This window comes from Primulina tabacum, chromosome 10 (genome assembly GCF_025594145.1).
Source record: "Primulina tabacum isolate GXHZ01 chromosome 10, ASM2559414v2, whole genome shotgun sequence".
Taxonomy (NCBI): Eukaryota; Viridiplantae; Streptophyta; class Magnoliopsida; order Lamiales; family Gesneriaceae; genus Primulina; species Primulina tabacum.
The window spans coordinates 40,606,407-40,627,382 of record NC_134559.1 but is presented as its reverse complement, the minus strand read 5'-3'; the positions used below and the strand labels follow the sequence as shown (position 1 = coordinate 40,627,382).

The following is a 20,976-nucleotide window of genomic DNA, read 5'->3' as shown; positions in this document are numbered from 1 at the left end:
AAAAGGTGCAACACTAGAATTCCCAGGGGCACCCGTCCGGTACTGCTCGTTCCCAAGCACGCTTAACTTCGGAGTTCTGAGGGATCCGTGCATTTGCCGGATATCAAACCGAACAGTGATGGGATTTTTTTTATATCCCTCGAGACTGTGGAGCGAGCGCGAGTGACAACACTCGGCCTGCTTTCGCCCAATATACCACAATTAAAGCGTTCCTGCGCGATGGCAAGAGGTAGGATGGTGACCTCCCGTAAGACCTCGTGTCGCGATCGGTACGGTAAATTATGGATAAAACAGTTCGAAAATAATTATTTTAAATTAGTTAACGTCTCCGGAGTAATCTGCGTCATACCCTTCCCCGCACAGAACCTGCTCACGACAACAAAAATCGATAAATGTTCCAAGAAAATAGAAAAAAAATAAGAACAAGGAAAATAACGAATGTAAAGCTATTATTATGCCTGAGATACGATAAAATGGAACCGGAATCGAATTTCGAACTTCCTAAGCGGATTTCTCGAGGAAACGAAAGCTTAACAGAAGCGTTAAATCGCAAATTAGAGGGTCTTAGAGAAGGAATTCGGCTAAAATCTCGTCAGCTCATTGCGTAGTAATGAGTCTCGTCCGTTTGCTCGTTTACAATCAAATTAGCCTACAATTTTGTCCAAATCCGGCAGTGCCCGAGCTACTTTCATTTCACATGTCTTATCTGGTCCCGATCGAGATTCAGATGATTTGAGCCGAAAATCGTCTGTCAACAAGTAATCAAAAATAGAAAAACACGAAAAGGGGTGCAACACGAGGACTTCCCAGGAGGTCACCCATCCTAGTACTGCTCTCGCCCAAGCACGCTTGACTTCGGAGTTCTGATGGGATCCTGTGCATTAGTGCTGGTATGATCGCACCCGACATTGAGTGGGATGTTTATTCTTATATCCCTCGAGTACGTGTGGAGCGGGCGGCGATGGACAACACGCGGCACTGCTCTCGCCCAATCATAACCATGAAGTTAAGCGTTCTGGCGCGATGGCAGAGGTAGGATGGGTGACCTCCCTGGGAAGACCTCGTGTCGCGATCGTTTACGTAAATTATGGATAAAACAGTCGAAATAATTGTTTTTAATTAGTTAACCGTCTCCGGAGTAATCTGCGTCATACCCTTCCGCACAGAACCGGCTCACGACAACAAAAATCGATAAATGTTCCCAGAAAATAGAAAAAAAAATAAGAAGAAGGAAATAACGAATGTAAAGCTATTATTATGCCTGGGATACGATAAAATGGAACCGGAATCGAATTTCGAACTTCCTAAGCGGATTTCTCGAGGAAACGAAAGCTTAACAGAAGCGTTAAATCGCAAATTAGAGGGTCTTAGAGAAGGAATTCGGCTAAAATCTCGTCAGCTCATTGCGTAGTAATGAGTCTCGTCCGTTTGCCCGTTTACAATCAAATTAGCCTACAATTTTGTCCAAATCTGGCAGTGCCCGAGCTACTTTCATTTCACATGTTTATCTTGTCCCGATCGAGATTCAGATGATTTGAGCCGAAAATCGTCTGTCAACAAGTAATCAAAAATAGAAAAACACGAAAAAGGGTGCAACACGAGGACTTCCCAGGGGGTCACCCATCCTAGTACTGCTCTCGCCCAAGCACGCTTAACTTCGGAGTTCTGATGGGATCCGGTGCATTAGTGCTGGTATGATCGCACCCGACATTGAGTGGGATGTTTATTCTTATATCCCTCGAGTACGTGTGGAGCGGGCGGCGATGGACAACACGCGGCACTGCTTCTCGCCCAATCATAACCACGAAGTTAAGCGTTCTGGCGCGATGGCAGAGGTAGGATGGGTGACCTCCCTGGGAAGACCTCGTGTCGCGACCGTTTACGTAAATTATGGATAAAACAGTCGAAATAATTGTTTTAATGAGTTAACCGTCTCCGGAGTAATCTGCGTCATACCCTTCCGCACAGAACCGGCTCACGACAACAAAAATCGATAAATGTTCCCAGAAAATAGAAAAAAAAATAAGAAGAAGGAAATAACGAATGTAAAGCTATTATTATGCCTGGGATACGATAAAATGGAACCGGAATCGAATTTCGAACTTCCTAAGCGGATTTCTCGAGGAAACGAAAGCTTAACAGAAGCGGTAAATCGCAAATTAGAGGGTCTTAGAGAAGGAATTCGGCTAAAATCTCGTCAGCTCATTGCGTAGCAATGAGTCTCGTCCGTTTGCCCGTTTACAATCAAATTAGCCTACAATTTTGTCCAAATCCGGCAGTGCCCGAGCTACTTTCATTTCACATGTCTTATCTGGTCCCGATCGAGATTCAGATGATTTGAGCCGAAAATCGTCTTCAACAAGTAATCAAAAATAGAAAAACACGAAAAAGGGTGCAACACGAGGACTTCCCAGGGGGTCACCCATCCTAGTACTGCTCTCGCCCAAGCACGCTTAACTTCGGAGTTCTGATGGGATCCGGTGCATTAGTGCTGGTATGATCGCACCCGACATTGAGTGGGATGTTTATTCTTATATCCCTCGAGTACGTGTGGAGCGGGCGGCGATGGACAACACGCGGCACTGCTCTCGCCCAATCATAACCATGAAGTTAAGCGTTCTGGCGCGATGGCAGAGCTAGGATGGGTGACCTCCCTGGGAAGACCTCGTGTCGCGATCGTTTACGTAAATTATGGATAAAACAGTCGAAATAATTGTTTTTAATGAGTTAACCGTCTCCGGAGTAATCTGCGTCATACCCTTCCGCACAGAACCGGCTCACGACAACAAAAATCGATAAATGTTCCCAGAAAATAGAAAAAAAAATAAGAAGAAGGAAATAACGAATGTAAAGCTATTATTATGCCTGGGATACGATAAAATGGAACCGGAATCGAATTTCGAACTTCCTAAGCGGATTTCTCGAGGAAACGAAAGCTTAACAGAAGCGTTAAATCGCAAATTAGAGGGTCTTAGAGAAGGAATTCGGCTAAAATCTCGTCAGCTCATTGCGTAGTAATGAGTCTCGTCCGTTTGCCCGTTTACAATCAAATTAGCCTACAATTTTGTCCAAATCCGGCAGTGCCCGAGCTACTTTCATTTCACATGTCTTATCTGGTCCCGATCGAGATTCAGATGATTTGAGCCGAAAATCGTCTGTCAACAAGTAATCAAAAATAGAAAAACACGAAAAAGGGTGCAACACGAGGACTTCCCAGGGGGTCACCCATCCTAGTACTGCTCTCGCCCAAGCACGCTTAACTTCGGAGTTCTGATGGGATCCGGTGCATTAGTGCTGGTATGATCGCACCCGACATTGAGTGGGATGTTTATTCTTATATCCCTCGAGTACGTGTGGAGCGGGCGGCGATGGACAACACGCGGCACTGCTCTCGCCCAATCATAACCATGAAGTTAAGCGTTCTGGCGCGATGGCAGAGCTAGGATGGGTGACCTCCCTGGGAAGACCTCGTGTCGCGACCGTTTACGTAAATTATGGATAAAACAGTCGAAATAATTGTTTTTAATGAGTTAACCGTCTCCGGAGTAATCTGCGTCATACCCTTCCGCACAGAACCGGCTCACGACAACAAAAATCGATAAATGTTCCCAGAAAATAGAAAAAAAAATAAGAAGAAGGAAATAACGAATGTAAAGCTATTATTATGCCTGGGATACGATAAAATGGAACCGGAATCGAATTTCGAACTTCCTAAGCGGATTTCTCGAGGAAACGAAAGCTTAACAGAAGCGTTAAATCGCAAATTAGAGGGTCTTAGAGAAGGAATTCGGCTAAAATCTCGTCAGCTCATTGCGTAGTAATGAGTCTCGTCCGTTTGCCCGTTTACAATCAAATTAGCCTACAATTTTGTCCAAATCCGGCAGTGCCCGAGCTACTTTCATTTCACATGTCTTATCTGGTCCCGATCGAGATTCAGATGATTTGAGCCGAAAATCGTCTGTCAACAAGTAATCAAAAATAGAAAAACACGAAAAAGGGTGCAACACGAGGACTTCCCAGGGGTCACCCATCCTAGTACTGCTCTCGCCCAAGCACGCTTAACTTCGGAGTTCTGATGGGATCCGGTGCATTAGTGCTGGTATGATCGCACCCGACATTGAGTGGGATGTTTATTCTTATATCCCTCGAGTACGTGTGGAGCGGGCGGCGATGGACAACACGCGGCACTGCTCTCGCCCAATCATAACCATGAAGTTAAGCGTTCTGGCGCGATGGCAGAGCTAGGATGGGTGACCTCCCTGGGAAGACCTCGTGTCGCGACCGTTTACGTAAATTATGGATAAAACAGTCGAAATAATTGTTTTTAATGAGTTAACCGTCTCCGGAGTAATCTGCGTCATACCCTTCCGCACAGAACCGGCTCACGACAACAAAAATCGATAAATGTTCCCAGAAAATAGAAAAAAAAATAAGAAGAAGGAAATAACGAATGTAAAGCTATTATTATGCCTGGGATACGATAAAATGGAACCGGAATCGAATTTCGAACTTCCTAAGCGGATTTCTCGAGGAAACGAAAGCTTAACAGAAGCGTTAAATCGCAAATTAGAGGGTCTTAGAGAAGGAATTCGGCTAAAATCTCGTCAGCTCATTGCGTAGTAATGAGTCTCGTCCGTTTGCCCGTTTACAATCAAATTAGCCTACAATTTTGTCCAAATCCGGCAGTGCCCGAGCTACTTTCATTTCACATGTCTTATCTGGTCCCGATCGAGATTCAGATGATTTGAGCCGAAAATCGTCTGTCAACAAGTAATCAAAAATAGAAAAACACGAAAAAGGGTGCAACACGAGGACTTCCCAGGGGGTCACCCATCCTAGTACTGCTCTCGCCCAAGCACGCTTAACTTCGGAGTTCTGATGGGATCCGGTGCATTAGTGCTGGTATGATCGCACCCGACATTGAGTGGGATGTTTATTCTTATATCCCTCGAGTACGTGTGGAGCGGGCGGCGATGGACAACACGCGGCACTGCTCTCGCCCAATCATAACCATGAAGTTAAGCGTTCTGGCGCGATGGCAGAGCTAGGATGGGTGACCTCCCTGGGAAGACCTCGTGTCGCGATCGTTTACGTAAATTATGGATAAAACAGTCGAAATAATTGTTTTTAATGAGTTAACCGTCTCCGGAGTAATCTGCGTCATACCCTTCCGCACAGAACCGGCTCACGACAACAAAAATCGATAAATGTTCCCAGAAAATAGAAAAAAAAATAAGAAGAAGGAAATAACGAATGTAAAGCTATTATTATGCCTGGGATACGATAAAATGGAACCGGAATCGAATTTCGAACTTCCTAAGCGGATTTCTCGAGGAAACGAAAGCTTAACAGAAGCGTTAAATCGCAAATTAGAGGGTCTTAGAGAAGGAATTCGGCTAAAATCTCGTCAGCTCATTGCGTAGTAATGAGTCTCGTCCGTTTGCCCGTTTACAATCAAATTAGCCTACAATTTTGTCCAAATCCGGCAGTGCCCGAGCTACTTTCATTTCACATGTCTTATCTGGTCCCGATCGAGATTCAGATGATTTGAGCCGAAAATCGTCTGTCAACAAGTAATCAAAAATAGAAAAACACGAAAAAGGGTGCAACACGAGGACTTCCCAGGGGGTCACCCATCCTAGTACTGCTCTCGCCCAAGCACGCTTAACTTCGGAGTTCTGATGGGATCCGGTGCATTAGTGCTGGTATGATCGCACCCGACATTGAGTGGGATGTTTATTCTTATATCCCTCGAGTACGTGTGGAGCGGGCGGCGATGGACAACACGCGGCACTGCTCTCGCCCAATCATAACCATGAAGTTAAGCGTTCTGGCGCGATGGCAGAGCTAGGATGGGTGACCTCCCTGGGAAGACCTCGTGTCGCGACCGTTTACGTAAATTATGGATAAAACAGTCGAAATAATTGTTTTTAATGAGTTAACCGTCTCCGGAGTAATCTGCGTCATACCCTTCCGCACAGAACCGGCTCACGACAACAAAAATCGATAAATGTTCCCAGAAAATAGAAAAAAAAATAAGAAGAAGGAAATAACGAATGTAAAGCTATTATTATGCCTGGGATACGATAAAATGGAACCGGAATCGAATTTCGAACTTCCTAAGCGGATTTCTCGAGGAAACGAAAGCTTAACAGAAGCGGTAAATCGCAAATTAGAGGGTCTTAGAGAAGGAATTCGGCTAAAATCTCGTCAGCTCATTGCGTAGTAATGAGTCTCGTCCGTTTGCCCGTTTACAATCAAATTAGCCTACAATTTTGTCCAAATCCGGCAGTGCCCGAGCTACTTTCATTTCACATGTCTTATCTGGTCCCGATCGAGATTCAGATGATTTGAGCCGAAAATCGTCTGTCAACAAGTAATCAAAAATAGAAAAACACGAAAAAGGGTGCAACACGAGGACTTCCCAGGGGGTCACCCATCCTAGTACTGCTCTCGCCCAAGCACGCTTAACTTCGGAGTTCTGATGGGATCCGGTGCATTAGTGCTGGTATGATCGCACCCGACATTGAGTGGGATGTTTATTCTTATATCCCTCGAGTACGTGTGGAGCGGGCGGCGATGGACAACACGCGGCACTGCTCTCGCCCAATCATAACCATGAAGTTAAGCGTTCTGGCGCGATGGCAGAGCTAGGATGGGTGACCTCCCTGGGAAGACCTCGTGTCGCGACCGTTTACGTAAATTATGGATAAAACAGTCGAAATAATTGTTTTTAATGAGTTAACCGTCTCCGGAGTAATCTGCGTCATACCCTTCCGCACAGAACCGGCTCACGACAACAAAAATCGATAAATGTTCCCAGAAAATAGAAAAAAAATAAGAAGAAGGAAATAACGAATGTAAAGCTATTATTATGCCTGGGATACGATAAAATGGAACCGGAATCGAATTTCGAACTTCCTAAGCGGATTTCTCGAGGAAACGAAAGCTTAACAGAAGCGGTAAATCGCAAATTAGAGGGTCTTAGAGAAGGAATTCGGCTAAAATCTCGTCAGCTCATTGCGTAGTAATGAGTCTCGTCCGTTTGCCCGTTTACAATCAAATTAGCCTACAATTTTGTCCAAATCCGGCAGTGCCCGAGCTACTTTCATTTCACATGTCTTATCTGGTCCCGATCGAGATTCAGATGATTTGAGCCGAAAATCGTCTGTCAACAAGTAATCAAAAATAGAAAAACACGAAAAAGGGTGCAACACGAGGACTTCCCAGGGGGTCACCCATCCTAGTACTGCTCTCGCCCAAGCACGCTTAACTTCGGAGTTCTGATGGGATCCGGTGCATTAGTGCTGGTATGATCGCACCCGACATTGAGTGGGATGTTTATTCTTATATCCCTCGAGTACGTGTGGAGCGGGCGGCGATGGACAACACGCGGCACTGCTCTCGCCCAATCATAACCATGAAGTTAAGCGTTCTGGCGCGATGGCAGAGCTAGGATGGGTGACCTCCCTGGGAAGACCTCGTGTCGCGATCGTTTACGTAAATTATGGATAAAACAGTCGAAATAATTGTTTTTAATGAGTTAACCGTCTCCGGAGTAATCTGCGTCATACCCTTCCGCACAGAACCGGCTCACGACAACAAAAATCGATAAATGTTCCCAGAAAATAGAAAAAAAAATAAGAAGAAGGAAATAACGAATGTAAAGCTATTATTATGCCTGGGATACGATAAAATGGAACCGGAATCGAATTTCGAACTTCCTAAGCGGATTTCTCGAGGAAACGAAAGCTTAACAGAAGCGTTAAATCGCAAATTAGAGGGTCTTAGAGAAGGAATTCGGCTAAAATCTCGTCAGCTCATTGCGTAGTAATGAGTCTCGTCCGTTTGCCCGTTTACAATCAAATTAGCCTACAATTTTGTCCAAATCCGGCAGTGCCCGAGCTACTTTCATTTCACATGTCTTATCTGGTCCCGATCGAGATTCAGATGATTTGAGCCGAAAATCGTCTGTCAACAAGTAATCAAAAATAGAAAAACACGAAAAAGGGTGCAACACGAGGACTTCCCAGGGGTCACCCATCCTAGTACTGCTCTCGCCCAAGCACGCTTAACTTCGGAGTTCTGATGGGATCCGGTGCATTAGTGCTGGTATGATCGCACCCGACATTGAGTGGGATGTTTATTCTTATATCCCTCGAGTACGTGTGGAGCGGGCGGCGATGGACAACACGCGGCACTGCTCTCGCCCAATCATAACCATGAAGTTAAGCGTTCTGGCGCGATGGCAGAGCTAGGATGGGTGACCTCCCTGGGAAGACCTCGTGTCGCGATCGTTTACGTAAATTATGGATAAAACAGTCGAAATAATTGTTTTTAATGAGTTAACCGTCTCCGGAGTAATCTGCGTCATACCCTTCCGCACAGAACCGGCTCACGACAACAAAAATCGATAAATGTTCCCAGAAAATAGAAAAAAAAATAAGAAGAAGGAAATAACGAATGTAAAGCTATTATTATGCCTGGGATACGATAAAATGGAACCGGAATCGAATTTCGAACTTCCTAAGCGGATTTCTCGAGGAAACGAAAGCTTAACAGAAGCGTTAAATCGCAAATTAGAGGGTCTTAGAGAAGGAATTCGGCTAAAATCTCGTCAGCTCATTGCGTAGTAATGAGTCTCGTCCGTTTGCCCGTTTACAATCAAATTAGCCTACAATTTTGTCCAAATCCGGCAGTGCCCGAGCTACTTTCATTTCACATGTCTTATCTGGTCCCGATCGAGATTCAGATGATTTGAGCCGAAAATCGTCTGTCAACAAGTAATCAAAAATAGAAAAACACGAAAAGGGTGCAACACGAGGACTTCCCAGGAGGTCACCCATCCTAGTACTGCTCTCGCCCAAGCACGCTTAACTTCGGAGTTCTGATGGGATCCGGTGCATTAGTGCTGGTATGATCGCACCCGACATTGAGTGGGATGTTTATTCTTATATCCCTCGAGTACGTGTGGAGCGGGCGGCGATGGACAACACGCGGCACTGCTCTCGCCCAATCATAACCATGAAGTTAAGCGTTCTGGCGCGATGGCAGAGCTAGGATGGGTGACCTCCCTGGGAAGACCTCGTGTCGCGATCGTTTACGTAAATTATGGATAAAACAGTCGAAATAATTGTTTTTAATGAGTTAACCGTCTCCGGAGTAATCTGCGTCATACCCTTCCGCACAGAACCGGCTCACGACAACAAAAATCGATAAATGTTCCCAGAAAATAGAAAAAAAAATAAGAAGAAGGAAATAACGAATGTAAAGCTATTATTATGCCTGGGATACGATAAAATGGAACCGGAATCGAATTTCGAACTTCCTAAGCGGATTTCTCGAGGAAACGAAAGCTTAACAGAAGCGTTAAATCGCAAATTAGAGGGTCTTAGAGAAGGAATTCGGCTAAAATCTCGTCAGCTCATTGCGTAGTAATGAGTCTCGTCCGTTTGCCCGTTTACAATCAAATTAGCCTACAATTTTGTCCAAATCCGGCAGTGCCCGAGCTACTTTCATTTCACATGTCTTATCTGGTCCCGATCGAGATTCAGATGATTTGAGCCGAAAATCGTCTGTCAACAAGTAATCAAAAATAGAAAAACACGAAAAGGGGTGCAACACGAGGACTTCCCAGGGGTCACCCATCCTAGTACTGCTCTCGCCCAAGCACGCTTAACTTCGGAGTTCTGATGGGATCCGGTGCATTAGTGCTGGTATGATCGCACCCGACATTGAGTGGGATGTTTATTCTTATATCCCTCGAGTACGTGTGGAGCGGGCGGCGATGGACAACACGCGGCACTGCTCTCGCCCAATCATAACCATGAAGTTAAGCGTTCTGGCGCGATGGCAGAGCTAGGATGGGTGACCTCCCTGGGAAGACCTCGTGTCGCGACCGTTTACGTAAATTATGGATAAAACAGTCGAAATAATTGTTTTTAATGAGTTAACCGTCTCCGGAGTAATCTGCGTCATACCCTTCCGCACAGAACCGGCTCACGACAACAAAAATCGATAAATGTTCCCAGAAAATAGAAAAAAAATAAGAAGAAGGAAATAACGAATGTAAAGCTATTATTATGCCTGGGATACGATAAAATGGAACCGGAATCGAATTTCGAACTTCCTAAGCGGATTTCTCGAGGAAACGAAAGCTTAACAGAAGCGTTAAATCGCAAATTAGAGGGTCTTAGAGAAGGAATTCGGCTAAAATCTCGTCAGCTCATTGCGTAGTAATGAGTCTCGTCCGTTTGCCCGTTTACAATCAAATTAGCCTACAATTTTGTCCAAATCCGGCAGTGCCCGAGCTACTTTCATTTCACATGTCTTATCTGGTCCCGATCGAGATTCAGATGATTTGAGCCGAAAATCGTCTGTCAACAAGTAATCAAAAATAGAAAAACACGAAAAAGGGTGCAACACGAGGACTTCCCAGGGGGTCACCCATCCTAGTACTGCTCTCGCCCAAGCACGCTTAACTTCGGAGTTCTGATGGGATCCGGTGCATTAGTGCTGGTATGATCGCACCCGACATTGAGTGGGATGTTTATTCTTATATCCCTCGAGTACGTGTGGAGCGGGCGGCGATGGACAACACGCGGCACTGCTCTCGCCCAATCATAACCACGAAGTTAAGCGTTCTGGCGCGATGGCAGAGCTAGGATGGGTGACCTCCCTGGGAAGACCTCGTGTCGCGATCGTTTACGTAAATTATGGATAAAACAGTCGAAATAATTGTTTTTAATTAGTTAACCGTCTCCGGAGTAATCTGCGTCATACCCTTCCGCACAGAACCGGCTCACGACAACAAAAATCGATAAATGTTCCCAGAAAATAGAAAAAAAATAAGAAGAAGGAAATAACGAATGTAAAGCTATTATTATGCCTGGGATACGATAAAATGGAACCGAAATCGAATTTCGAACTTCCTAAGCGGATTTCTCGAGGAAACGAAAGCTTAACAGAAGCGGTAAATCGCAAATTAGAGGGTCTTAGAGAAGGAATTCGGCTAAAATCTCGTCAGCTCATTGCGTAGTAATGAGTCTCGTCCGTTTGCCCGTTTACAATCAAATTAGCCTACAATTTTGTCCAAATCCGGCAGTGCCCGAGCTACTTTCATTTCACATGTCTTATCTGGTCCCGATCGAGATTCAGATGATTTGAGCCGAAAATCGTCTGTCAACAAGTAATCAAAAATAGAAAAACACGAAAAAGGGTGCAACACGAGGACTTCCCAGGGGGTCACCCATCCTAGTACTGCTCTCGCCCAAGCACGCTTAACTTCGGAGTTCTGATGGGATCCGGTGCATTAGTGCTGGTATGATCGCACCCGACATTGAGTGGGATGTTTATTCTTATATCCCTCGAGTACGTGTGGAGCGGGCGGCGATGGACAACACGCGGCACTGCTCTCGCCCAATCATAACCATGAAGTTAAGCGTTCTGGCGCGATGGCAGAGCTAGGATGGGTGACCTCCCTGGGAAGACCTCGTGTCGCGATCGTTTACGTAAATTATGGATAAAACAGTCGAAATAATTGTTTTTAATGAGTTAACCGTCTCCGGAGTAATCTGCGTCATACCCTTCCGCACAGAACCGGCTCACGACAACAAAAATCGATAAATGTTCCCAGAAAATAGAAAAAAAATAAGAAGAAGGAAATAACGAATGTAAAGCTATTATTATGCCTGGGATACGATAAAATGGAACCGGAATCGAATTTCGAACTTCCTAAGCGGATTTCTCGAGGAAACGAAAGCTTAACAGAAGCGGTAAATCGCAAATTAGAGGGTCTTAGAGAAGGAATTCGGCTAAAATCTCGTCAGCTCATTGCGTAGTAATGAGTCTCGTCCGTTTGCCCGTTTACAATCAAATTAGCCTACAATTTTGTCCAAATCCGGCAGTGCCCGAGCTACTTTCATTTCACATGTCTTATCTGGTCCCGATCGAGATTCAGATGATTTGAGCCGAAAATCGTCTGTCAACAAGTAATCAAAAATAGAAAAACACGAAAAAGGGTGCAACACGAGGACTTCCCAGGGGGTCACCCATCCTAGTACTGCTCTCGCCCAAGCACGCTTAACTTCGGAGTTCTGATGGGATCCGGTGCATTAGTGCTGGTATGATCGCACCCGACATTGAGTGGGATGTTTATTCTTATATCCCTCGAGTACGTGTGGAGCGGGCGGCGATGGACAACACGCGGCACTGCTCTCGCCCAATCATAACCATGAAGTTAAGCGTTCTGGCGCGATGGCAGAGCTAGGATGGGTGACCTCCCTGGGAAGACCTCGTGTCGCGATCGTTTACGTAAATTATGGATAAAACAGTCGAAATAATTGTTTTTAATGAGTTAACCGTCTCCGGAGTAATCTGCGTCATACCCTTCCGCACAGAACCGGCTCACGACAACAAAAATCGATAAATGTTCCCAGAAAATAGAAAAAAAAATAAGAAGAAGGAAATAACGAATGTAAAGCTATTATTATGCCTGGGATACGATAAAATGGAACCGGAATCGAATTTCGAACTTCCTAAGCGGATTTCTCGAGGAAACGAAAGCTTAACAGAAGCGTTAAATCGCAAATTAGAGGGTCTTAGAGAAGGAATTCGGCTAAAATCTCGTCAGCTCATTGCGTAGTAATGAGTCTCGTCCGTTTGCCCGTTTACAATCAAATTAGCCTACAATTTTGTCCAAATCCGGCAGTGCCCGAGCTACTTTCATTTCACATGTTTAATCTGGTCCCGATCGAGATTCAGATGATTTGAGCCGAAAATCGTCTGTCAACAAGTAATCAAAAATAGAAAAACACGAAAAAGGGTGCAACACGAGGACTTCCCAGGGGTCACCCATCCTAGTACTGCTCTCGCCCAAGCACGCTTAACTTCGGAGTTCTGATGGGATCCGGTGCATTAGTGCTGGTATGATCGCACCCGACATTGAGTGGGATGTTTATTCTTATATCCCTCGAGTACGTGTGGAGCGGGCGGCGATGGACAACACGCGGCACTGCTCTCGCCCAATCATAACCATGAAGTTAAGCGTTCTGGCGCGATGGCAGAGCTAGGATGGGTGACCTCCCTGGGAAGACCTCGTGTCGCGATCGTTTACGTAAATTATGGATAAAACAGTCGAAATAATTGTTTTTAATGAGTTAACCGTCTCCGGAGTAATCTGCGTCATACCCTTCCGCACAGAACCGGCTCACGACAACAAAAATCGATAAATGTTCCCAGAAAATAGAAAAAAAAATAAGAAGAAGGAAATAACGAATGTAAAGCTATTATTATGCCTGGGATACGATAAAATGGAACCGGAATCGAATTTCGAACTTCCTAAGCGGATTTCTCGAGGAAACGAAAGCTTAACAGAAGCGGTTAAATCGCAAATTAGAGGGTCTTAGAGAAGGAATTCGGCTAAAATCTCGTCAGCTCATTGCGTAGTAATGAGTCTCGTCCGTTTGCCCGTTTACAATCAAATTAGCCTACAATTTTGTCCAAATCCGGCAGTGCCCGAGCTACTTTCATTTCACATGTCTTATCTGGTCCCGATCGAGATTCAGATGATTTGAGCCGAAAATCGTCTGTCAACAAGTAATCAAAAATAGAAAAACACGAAAAGGGGTGCAACACGAGGACTTCCCAGGAGGTCACCCATCCTAGTACTGCTCTCGCCCAAGCACGCTTAACTTCGGAGTTCTGATGGGATCCGGTGCATTAGTGCTGGTATGATCGCACCCGACATTGAGTGGGATGTTTATTCTTATATCCCTCGAGTACGTGTGGAGCGGGCGGCGATGGACAACACGCGGCACTGCTCTCGCCCAATCATAACCATGAAGTTAAGCGTTCTGGCGCGATGGCAGAGGTAGGATGGGTGACCTCCCTGGGAAGACCTCGTGTCGCGACCGTTTACGTAAATTATGGATAAAACAGTCGAAATAATTGTTTTTAATGAGTTAACCGTCTCCGGAGTAATCTGCGTCATACCCTTCCGCACAGAACCGGCTCACGACAACAAAAATCGATAAATGTTCCCAGAAAATAGAAAAAAAAATAAGAAGAAGGAAATAACGAATGTAAAGCTATTATTATGCCTGGGATACGATAAAATGGAACCGGAATCGAATTTCGAACTTCCTAAGCGGATTTCTCGAGGAAACGAAAGCTTAACAGAAGCGTTAAATCGCAAATTAGAGGGTCTTAGAGAAGGAATTCGGCTAAAATCTCGTCAGCTCATTGCGTAGTAATGAGTCTCGTCCGTTTGCCCGTTTACAATCAAATTAGCCTACAATTTTGTCCAAATCCGGCAGTGCCCGAGCTACTTTCATTTCACATGTCTTATCTGGTCCCGATCGAGATTCAGATGATTTGAGCCGAAAATCGTCTGTCAACAAGTAATCAAAAATAGAAAAACACGAAAAAGGGTGCAACACGAGGACTTCCCAGGGGGTCACCCATCCTAGTACTGCTCTCGCCCAAGCACGCTTAACTTCGGAGTTCTGATGGGATCCGGTGCATTAGTGCTGGTATGATCGCACCCGACATTGAGTGGGATGTTTATTCTTATATCCCTCGAGTACGTGTGGAGCGGGCGGCGATGGACAACACGCGGCACTGCTCTCGCCCAATCATAACCATGAAGTTAAGCGTTCTGGCGCGATGGCAGAGCTAGGATGGGTGACCTCCCTGGGAAGACCTCGTGTCGCGATCGGTTACGTAAATTATGGATAAAACAGTCGAAATAATTGTTTTTAATGAGTTAACCGTCTCCGGAGTAATCTGCGTCATACCCTTCCGCACAGAACCGGCTCACGACAACAAAAATCGATAAATGTTCCCAGAAAATAGAAAAAAAATAAGAAGAAGGAAATAACGAATGTAAAGCTATTATTATGCCTGGGATACGATAAAATGGAACCGGAATCGAATTTCGAACTTCCTAAGCGGATTTCTCGAGGAAACGAAAGCTTAACAGAAGCGTTAAATCGCAAATTAGAGGGTCTTAGAGAAGGAATTCGGCTAAAATCTCGTCAAGCTCATTGCGTAGTAATGAGTCTCGTCCGTTTGCCCGTTTACAATCAAATTAGCCTACAATTTTGTCCAAATCCGGCAGTGCCCGAGCTACTTTCATTTCACATGTCTTATCTGGTCCCGATCGAGATTCAGATTATTTGAGCCGAAAATCGTCTGTCAACAAGTAATCAAAAATAGAAAAACACGAAAAGGGTGCAACACGAGGACTTCCCAGGGGTCACCCATCCTAGTACTGCTCTCGCCCAAGCACGCTTAACTTCGGAGTTCTGATGGGATCCGGTGCATTAGTGCTGGTATGATCGCACCCGACATTGAGTGGGATGTTTATTCTTATATCCCTCGAGTACGTGTGGAGCGGGCGGCGATGGACAACACGCGGCACTGCTCTCGCCCAATCATAACCATGAAGTTAAGCGTTCTGGCGCGATGGCAGAGCTAGGATGGGTGACCTCCCTGGGAAGACCTCGTGTCGCGATCGTTTACGTAAATTATGGATAAAACAGTCGAAATAATTGTTTTTAATTAGTTAACCGTCTCCGGAGTAATCTGCGTCATACCCTTCCGCACAGAACCAGCTCACGACAACAAATATCGATAAATGTTCCAGAAAATAGAAAAAAAATAAGAAGAAGGAAATAACGAATGTAAAGCTATTATTATGCCTGGGATACGATAAAATGGAACCGGAATCGAATTTCGAACTTCCTAAGCGGATTTCTCGAGGAAACGAAAGCTTAACAGAAGCGGTAAATCGCAAATTAGAGGGTCTTAGAGAAGGAATTCGGCTAAAATCTCGTCAGCTCATTGCGTAGTAATGAGTCTCGTCCGTTTGCCCGTTTACAATCAAATTAGCCTACAATTTTGTCCAAATCCGGCAGTGCCCGAGCTACTTTCATTTCACATGTCTTATCTGGTCCCGATCGAGATTCAGATGATTTGAGCCGAAAATCGTCTGTCAACAAGTAATCAAAAATAGAAAAACACGAAAAGGGTGCAACACGAGGACTTCCCAGGGGGTCACCCATCCTAGTACTGCTCTCGCCCAAGCACGCTTAACTTCGGAGTTCTGATGGGATCCGGTGCATTAGTGCTGGTATGATCGCACCCGACATTGAGTGGGATGTTTATTCTTATATCCCTCGAGTACGTGTGGAGCGGGCGGCGATGGACAACACGCGGCACTGCTCTCGCCCAATCATAACCATGAAGTTAAGCGTTCTGGCGCGATGGCAGAGCTAGGATGGGTGACCTCCCTGGGAAGACCTCGTGTCGCGATCGTTTACGTAAATTATGGATAAAACAGTCGAAATAATTGTTTTTAATGAGTTAACCGTCTCCGGAGTAATCTGCGTCATACCCTTCCGCACAGAACCGGCTCACGACAACAAAAATCGATAAATGTTCCCAGAAAATAGAAAAAAAATAAGAAGAAGGAAATAACGAATGTAAAGCTATTATTATGCCTGGGATACGATAAAATGGAACCGGAATCGAATTTCGAACTTCCTAAGCGGATTTCTCGAGGAAACGAAAGCTTAACAGAAGCGTTAAATCGCAAATTAGAGGGTCTTAGAGAAGGAATTCGGCTAAAATCTCGTCAGCTCATTGCGTAGTAATGAGTCTCGTCCGTTTGCCCGTTTACAATCAAATTAGCCTACAATTTTGTCCAAATCCGGCAGTGCCCGAGCTACTTTCATTTCACATGTCTTATCTGGTCCCGATCGAGATTCAGATGATTTGAGCCGAAAATCGTCTGTCAACAAGTAATCAAAAATAGAAAAACACGAAAAAGGGTGCAACACGAGGACTTCCCAGGGGGTCACCCATCCTAGTACTGCTCTCGCCCAAGCACGCTTAACTTCGGAGTTCTGATGGGATCCGGTGCATTAGTGCTGGTATGATCGCACCCGACATTGAGTGGGATGTTTATTCTTATATCCCTCGAGTACGTGTGGAGCGGGCGGCGATGGACAACACGCGGCACTGCTCTCGCCCAATCATAACCATGAAGTTAAGCGTTCTGGCGCGATGGCAGAGCTAGGATGGGTGACCTCCCTGGGAAGACCTCGTGTCGCGATCGTTTACGTAAATTATGGATAAAACAGTCGAAATAATTGTTTTTAATTAGTTAACCGTCTCCGGAGTAATCTGCGTCATACCCTTCCGCACAGAACCGGCTCACGACAACAAAAATCGATAAATGTTCCCAGAAAATAGAAAAAAAATAAGAAGAAGGAAATAACGAATGTAAAGCTATTATTATGCCTGGGATACGATAAAATGGAACCGGAATCGAATTTCGAACTTCCTAAGCGGATTTCTCGAGGAAACGAAAGCTTAACAGAAGCGGTAAATCGCAAATTAGAGGGTCTTAGAGAAGGAATTCGGCTAAAATCTCGTCAGCTCATTGCGTAGTAATGAGTCTCGTCCGTTTGCCCGTTTACAATCAAATTAGCCTACAATTTTGTCCAAATCCGGCAGTGCCCGAGCTACTTTCATTTCACATGTCTTATCTGGTCCCGATCGAGATTCAGATGATTTGAGCCGAAAATCGTCTGTCAACAAGTAATCAAAAATAGAAAAACACGAAAAAGGTGCAACACGAGGACTTCCCAAGGGGTCACCCATCCTAGTACTGCTCTAGTCCAAGCACGCTTAACTTCGGAGTTCTGATGGGATCCGGTGCATTAGTGCTGGTATGATCGCACCCGACATTGAGTGGGATGTTTATTCTTATATCCCTCGAGTACGTGTGGAGCGGGCGGCGATGGACAACACGCGGCACTGCTCTCGCCCAATCATAACCATGAAGTTAAGCGTTCTGGCGCGATGGCAGAGCTAGGATGGGTGACCTCCCTGGGAAGACCTCGTGTCGCGACCGTTTACGTAAATTATGGATAAAACAGTCGAAATAATTGTTTTTAATGAGTTAACCGTCTCCGGAGTAATCTGCGTCATACCCTTCCGCACAGAACCGGCTCACGACAACAAAAATCGATAAATGTTCCCAGAAAATAGAAAAAAAATAATGAAGAAGGAAATAACGAATGTAAAGCTATTATTATGCCTGGGATACGATAAAATGGAACCGAAATCGAATTTCGAACTTCCTAAGCGGATTTCTCGAGGAAACGAAAGCTTAACAGAAGCGGTAAATCGCAAATTAGAGGGTCTTAGAGAAGGAATTCGGCTAAAATCTCGTCAGCTCATTGCGTAGTAATGAGTCTAGTCCGTTTGCCCGTTTACAATCAAATTAGCCTACAATTTTGTCCAAATCCGGCAGTGCCCGAGCTACTTTCATTTCACATGTTTTATCTGGTCCCGATCGAGATTCAGATTATTTAGGCCGAAAATCGTCTGTCAACAAGTAATCAAAAATAGAAAAACACGAAAAGGTGTGCAACACGAGGACATCCCAGGGGGTCGGTGCATTAGTGCTGGTATGATCGCACCCGACATTGAGTGGGATGTTTATTCTTATATCCCTCGAGTACGTGTGGAGCAAGCGGCGATGGACAACACGCGGCACTGCTCTCGCCCAATCATAACCATGAAGTTAAGCGTTCTGGCGCGATGGCAGAGCTAGGATGGGTGACCTCCCTGGGAAGACCTCGTGTCGCGACCGTTTACGTAAATTATGAATAAAACAGTCGAAATAATTGTTTTTAATGAGTTAACCGTCTCCGGAGTAATCTGCGTCATACCCTTCCGCACAGAACCGGCTCACGACAACAAAAATCGATAAATGTTCCCAGAAAATAGAAAAAAAATTATGAAGAAGGAAATAACAAATGTAAAGCTATTATTATGCCTGGGATACGATAAAATGGAACAGGAATCGAAATTCGAACTTCCTAAGCGGATTTCTCGAGGAAACGAAAGCTTAACAGAAGCGGTAAATCGCAAATTAGAGGGTCTTAGAGAAGGAATTCGGCTAAAATCTCGTCAGCTCATTGCGTAGTAATGAGTCTAGTCCGTTTGCCCGTTTACAATCAAATTAGCCTACAATTTTGTCCAAATCCGGCAGTGCCCGAGCTACTTTCATTTCACATGTTTTATCTGGTCCCGATCGAGATTCAGATTATTTGAGCCGAAAATCGTCTGTCAACAAGTAATCAAAAATAGAAAAACACGAAAAGGTGTGCAACACGAGGACATCCCATGGGGTCACCCATCCTAGTACTGCTCTCGCTCAAGCACGCTTAACTTCGGAGTTCTGATGGGATCCGGTGCATTAGTGCTGGTATGATCGCACCCGACATTGAGTGGGATGTTTATTCTTATATCCCTCGAGTACAAGTGGAGCGGGCGGCGATGGACAACACGCGGCACTGCTCTCGCCCAATCATAACCATGAAGTTAAGCGTTCTAGCGCGATGGCAGAGCTAGGATGGGTGACCTCCCTGGGAAGACCTCGTGTCGTGATCGTTTACGTAAATTATGGATAAAACAGTCGAAATAATTGTTTTTAATGAGTTAACCGTCTCCGGAGTAATCTGCGTCATACCCTTCCGCACAGAACCGGCTCACGACAACAAAAATCGATAAATGTTCCCAGAAAATAGAAAAAAAAATAAGAAGAAGGAAATAACGAATGTAAAGCTATTATTATGCCTGGGATACGATAAAATGGAACCGGAATCGAATTTCGAACTTCCTAAGCGGATTTCTCGAGGAAACGAAAGCTTAACAGAAGCGTTAAATCGCAAATTAGAGGGTCTTAGAGAAGGAATTCGGCTAAAATCTCGTCAGCTCATTGCGTAGTAATGAGTCTCGTCCGTTTGCTCGTTTACAATCTAATTAGCCTACAATTTTGTCCAAATCCGGCAGTGCCCGAGCTACTTTCATTTCACATGTTTTATCTGGTCCCGATCGAGATTCAGATGATTTGAGCCGAAAATCGTCTGTCAACAAGTAATCAAAAATAGAAAAACACGAAAAGGGGTGCAACACGAGGACTTCCAAGGAGGTCACCCATCCTAGTACTGCTCTCGCCCAAGCACGCTTAACTTCGGAGTTCTGATGGGATCCGGTGCATTAGTGCTGGTATGATCGCACACGACATTGAGTGGGATGTTTATTCTTATATCCCTCGAGTACGTGTGGAGCGGGCGGCGATGGACAACACGCGGCACTGCTCTCGCCCAATCATAACCATGAAGTTAAGCGTTCTGGCGCGATGGCAGAGCTAGGATGGGTGACCTCCCTGGAAAGACCTCGTGTCGCGACCGGTTACGTAAATTATGGTTAAAAAAGTCGGAATAATTGTTTTTAATGAGTTAACCGTCTCCGAAGTAATCTGCGTCATACCCTTCCGCACAGAACCGGCACACGACAACAAAAATCGATAAATGTTCCCAGAAATTAGAAAAAAAATAATAAGAAGAAAATAACGAATGTAAAGCTATTATTATGCCTGGGATACGATAAAATGGAACCGGAATCGAATTTCGAACTTCCTAAGCGGATTTCTCGAGGAAACGAAAGCTTAACAGAAGCGTTAAATCGCAAATTAGAGGGTCTTATAGAAGGAATTCGGCTAAAATCTCGTCAACTCATTGCGTAGTAATGAGTCTCGTCTGTTTGCCCGTTTACAATCAAATTAGCCTACAATTTTGTCCAAATCCGGCAGTGCCCGGGCTACTTTCATTTCACATGTCTTATCTGATCCCGATCGAGATTCAGATGATTTGAGCCGAAAATCGTCTGTCAACAAGTAATCAAAAATGAAAAACACTAAAAAGGGAGCAACACGAGGACTTCCCAGGGAGTCACCCATCCTAGTACTTCTCTCGCCCAAGCACGCTTAACTTCGGAGTTCTGATGGGATCCGGTGCATTAGTGCTGGTATGATCGCACCCAACATTGAGTGGGATGTTTATTCTTCTATCCCTCGAGTACGTGTGGAGCGGGCGGCGATGGACAACATGCGGCACT

At 45.0% G+C, this 20,976-nt stretch overlaps 25 non-coding genes across 25 annotated transcripts; all 25 read right to left on the bottom strand.

Moving 5' to 3' along the window:
- Nucleotides 1–785: 785 nt before the first annotated feature.
- Nucleotides 786–904, bottom strand: LOC142512915 (5S ribosomal RNA). The gene has a single exon (XR_012808890.1). It is a non-coding gene; the product is annotated as a 5S ribosomal RNA (ribosomal RNA).
- A 683-nt stretch (nucleotides 905–1,587) lies between these two features.
- Nucleotides 1,588–1,706, bottom strand: LOC142517163 (5S ribosomal RNA). The gene has a single exon (XR_012812924.1). It is a non-coding gene; the product is annotated as a 5S ribosomal RNA (ribosomal RNA).
- Nucleotides 1,707–2,389: 683 nt separating this feature from the next.
- LOC142517151 (5S ribosomal RNA) lies at nucleotides 2,390–2,508 on the bottom strand. The gene has a single exon (XR_012812912.1). It is a non-coding gene; the product is annotated as a 5S ribosomal RNA (ribosomal RNA).
- Nucleotides 2,509–3,192: 684 nt separating this feature from the next.
- Nucleotides 3,193–3,311, bottom strand: LOC142517140 (5S ribosomal RNA). Its single transcript, XR_012812899.1, has one exon. It is a non-coding gene; the product is annotated as a 5S ribosomal RNA (ribosomal RNA).
- Nucleotides 3,312–3,995: 684 nt separating this feature from the next.
- Nucleotides 3,996–4,113, bottom strand: LOC142511555 (5S ribosomal RNA). The gene has a single exon (XR_012808754.1). It is a non-coding gene; the product is annotated as a 5S ribosomal RNA (ribosomal RNA).
- A 684-nt stretch (nucleotides 4,114–4,797) lies between these two features.
- Nucleotides 4,798–4,916, bottom strand: LOC142517128 (5S ribosomal RNA). Its single transcript, XR_012812887.1, has one exon. It is a non-coding gene; the product is annotated as a 5S ribosomal RNA (ribosomal RNA).
- Nucleotides 4,917–5,600: 684 nt separating this feature from the next.
- On the bottom strand, nucleotides 5,601–5,719 carry LOC142517116 (5S ribosomal RNA). The gene has a single exon (XR_012812876.1). It is a non-coding gene; the product is annotated as a 5S ribosomal RNA (ribosomal RNA).
- A 684-nt stretch (nucleotides 5,720–6,403) lies between these two features.
- LOC142517105 (5S ribosomal RNA) lies at nucleotides 6,404–6,522 on the bottom strand. The gene has a single exon (XR_012812865.1). It is a non-coding gene; the product is annotated as a 5S ribosomal RNA (ribosomal RNA).
- A 683-nt stretch (nucleotides 6,523–7,205) lies between these two features.
- On the bottom strand, nucleotides 7,206–7,324 carry LOC142517094 (5S ribosomal RNA). Its single transcript, XR_012812853.1, has one exon. It is a non-coding gene; the product is annotated as a 5S ribosomal RNA (ribosomal RNA).
- Nucleotides 7,325–8,008: 684 nt separating this feature from the next.
- On the bottom strand, nucleotides 8,009–8,126 carry LOC142511543 (5S ribosomal RNA). Its single transcript, XR_012808753.1, has one exon. It is a non-coding gene; the product is annotated as a 5S ribosomal RNA (ribosomal RNA).
- Nucleotides 8,127–8,809: 683 nt separating this feature from the next.
- On the bottom strand, nucleotides 8,810–8,928 carry LOC142511456 (5S ribosomal RNA). Its single transcript, XR_012808744.1, has one exon. It is a non-coding gene; the product is annotated as a 5S ribosomal RNA (ribosomal RNA).
- A 684-nt stretch (nucleotides 8,929–9,612) lies between these two features.
- LOC142510540 (5S ribosomal RNA) lies at nucleotides 9,613–9,730 on the bottom strand. The gene has a single exon (XR_012808647.1). It is a non-coding gene; the product is annotated as a 5S ribosomal RNA (ribosomal RNA).
- A 683-nt stretch (nucleotides 9,731–10,413) lies between these two features.
- Nucleotides 10,414–10,532, bottom strand: LOC142517082 (5S ribosomal RNA). Its single transcript, XR_012812842.1, has one exon. It is a non-coding gene; the product is annotated as a 5S ribosomal RNA (ribosomal RNA).
- Nucleotides 10,533–11,215: 683 nt separating this feature from the next.
- On the bottom strand, nucleotides 11,216–11,334 carry LOC142517069 (5S ribosomal RNA). Its single transcript, XR_012812830.1, has one exon. It is a non-coding gene; the product is annotated as a 5S ribosomal RNA (ribosomal RNA).
- Nucleotides 11,335–12,017: 683 nt separating this feature from the next.
- LOC142517057 (5S ribosomal RNA) lies at nucleotides 12,018–12,136 on the bottom strand. The gene has a single exon (XR_012812818.1). It is a non-coding gene; the product is annotated as a 5S ribosomal RNA (ribosomal RNA).
- Nucleotides 12,137–12,820: 684 nt separating this feature from the next.
- On the bottom strand, nucleotides 12,821–12,938 carry LOC142511532 (5S ribosomal RNA). The gene has a single exon (XR_012808752.1). It is a non-coding gene; the product is annotated as a 5S ribosomal RNA (ribosomal RNA).
- Nucleotides 12,939–13,623: 685 nt separating this feature from the next.
- On the bottom strand, nucleotides 13,624–13,742 carry LOC142507989 (5S ribosomal RNA). The gene has a single exon (XR_012806223.1). It is a non-coding gene; the product is annotated as a 5S ribosomal RNA (ribosomal RNA).
- A 684-nt stretch (nucleotides 13,743–14,426) lies between these two features.
- Nucleotides 14,427–14,545, bottom strand: LOC142517045 (5S ribosomal RNA). Its single transcript, XR_012812806.1, has one exon. It is a non-coding gene; the product is annotated as a 5S ribosomal RNA (ribosomal RNA).
- A 683-nt stretch (nucleotides 14,546–15,228) lies between these two features.
- On the bottom strand, nucleotides 15,229–15,346 carry LOC142511520 (5S ribosomal RNA). Its single transcript, XR_012808751.1, has one exon. It is a non-coding gene; the product is annotated as a 5S ribosomal RNA (ribosomal RNA).
- Nucleotides 15,347–16,027: 681 nt separating this feature from the next.
- Nucleotides 16,028–16,146, bottom strand: LOC142517033 (5S ribosomal RNA). The gene has a single exon (XR_012812795.1). It is a non-coding gene; the product is annotated as a 5S ribosomal RNA (ribosomal RNA).
- Nucleotides 16,147–16,829: 683 nt separating this feature from the next.
- Nucleotides 16,830–16,948, bottom strand: LOC142517021 (5S ribosomal RNA). The gene has a single exon (XR_012812784.1). It is a non-coding gene; the product is annotated as a 5S ribosomal RNA (ribosomal RNA).
- Nucleotides 16,949–17,630: 682 nt separating this feature from the next.
- Nucleotides 17,631–17,749, bottom strand: LOC142514155 (5S ribosomal RNA). Its single transcript, XR_012810064.1, has one exon. It is a non-coding gene; the product is annotated as a 5S ribosomal RNA (ribosomal RNA).
- A 1,428-nt stretch (nucleotides 17,750–19,177) lies between these two features.
- LOC142515776 (5S ribosomal RNA) lies at nucleotides 19,178–19,296 on the bottom strand. Its single transcript, XR_012811602.1, has one exon. It is a non-coding gene; the product is annotated as a 5S ribosomal RNA (ribosomal RNA).
- A 684-nt stretch (nucleotides 19,297–19,980) lies between these two features.
- Nucleotides 19,981–20,099, bottom strand: LOC142509726 (5S ribosomal RNA). Its single transcript, XR_012807884.1, has one exon. It is a non-coding gene; the product is annotated as a 5S ribosomal RNA (ribosomal RNA).
- A 682-nt stretch (nucleotides 20,100–20,781) lies between these two features.
- LOC142512762 (5S ribosomal RNA) lies at nucleotides 20,782–20,900 on the bottom strand. The gene has a single exon (XR_012808873.1). It is a non-coding gene; the product is annotated as a 5S ribosomal RNA (ribosomal RNA).
- Between the last annotated feature and the right edge of the window lie 76 nt (nucleotides 20,901–20,976).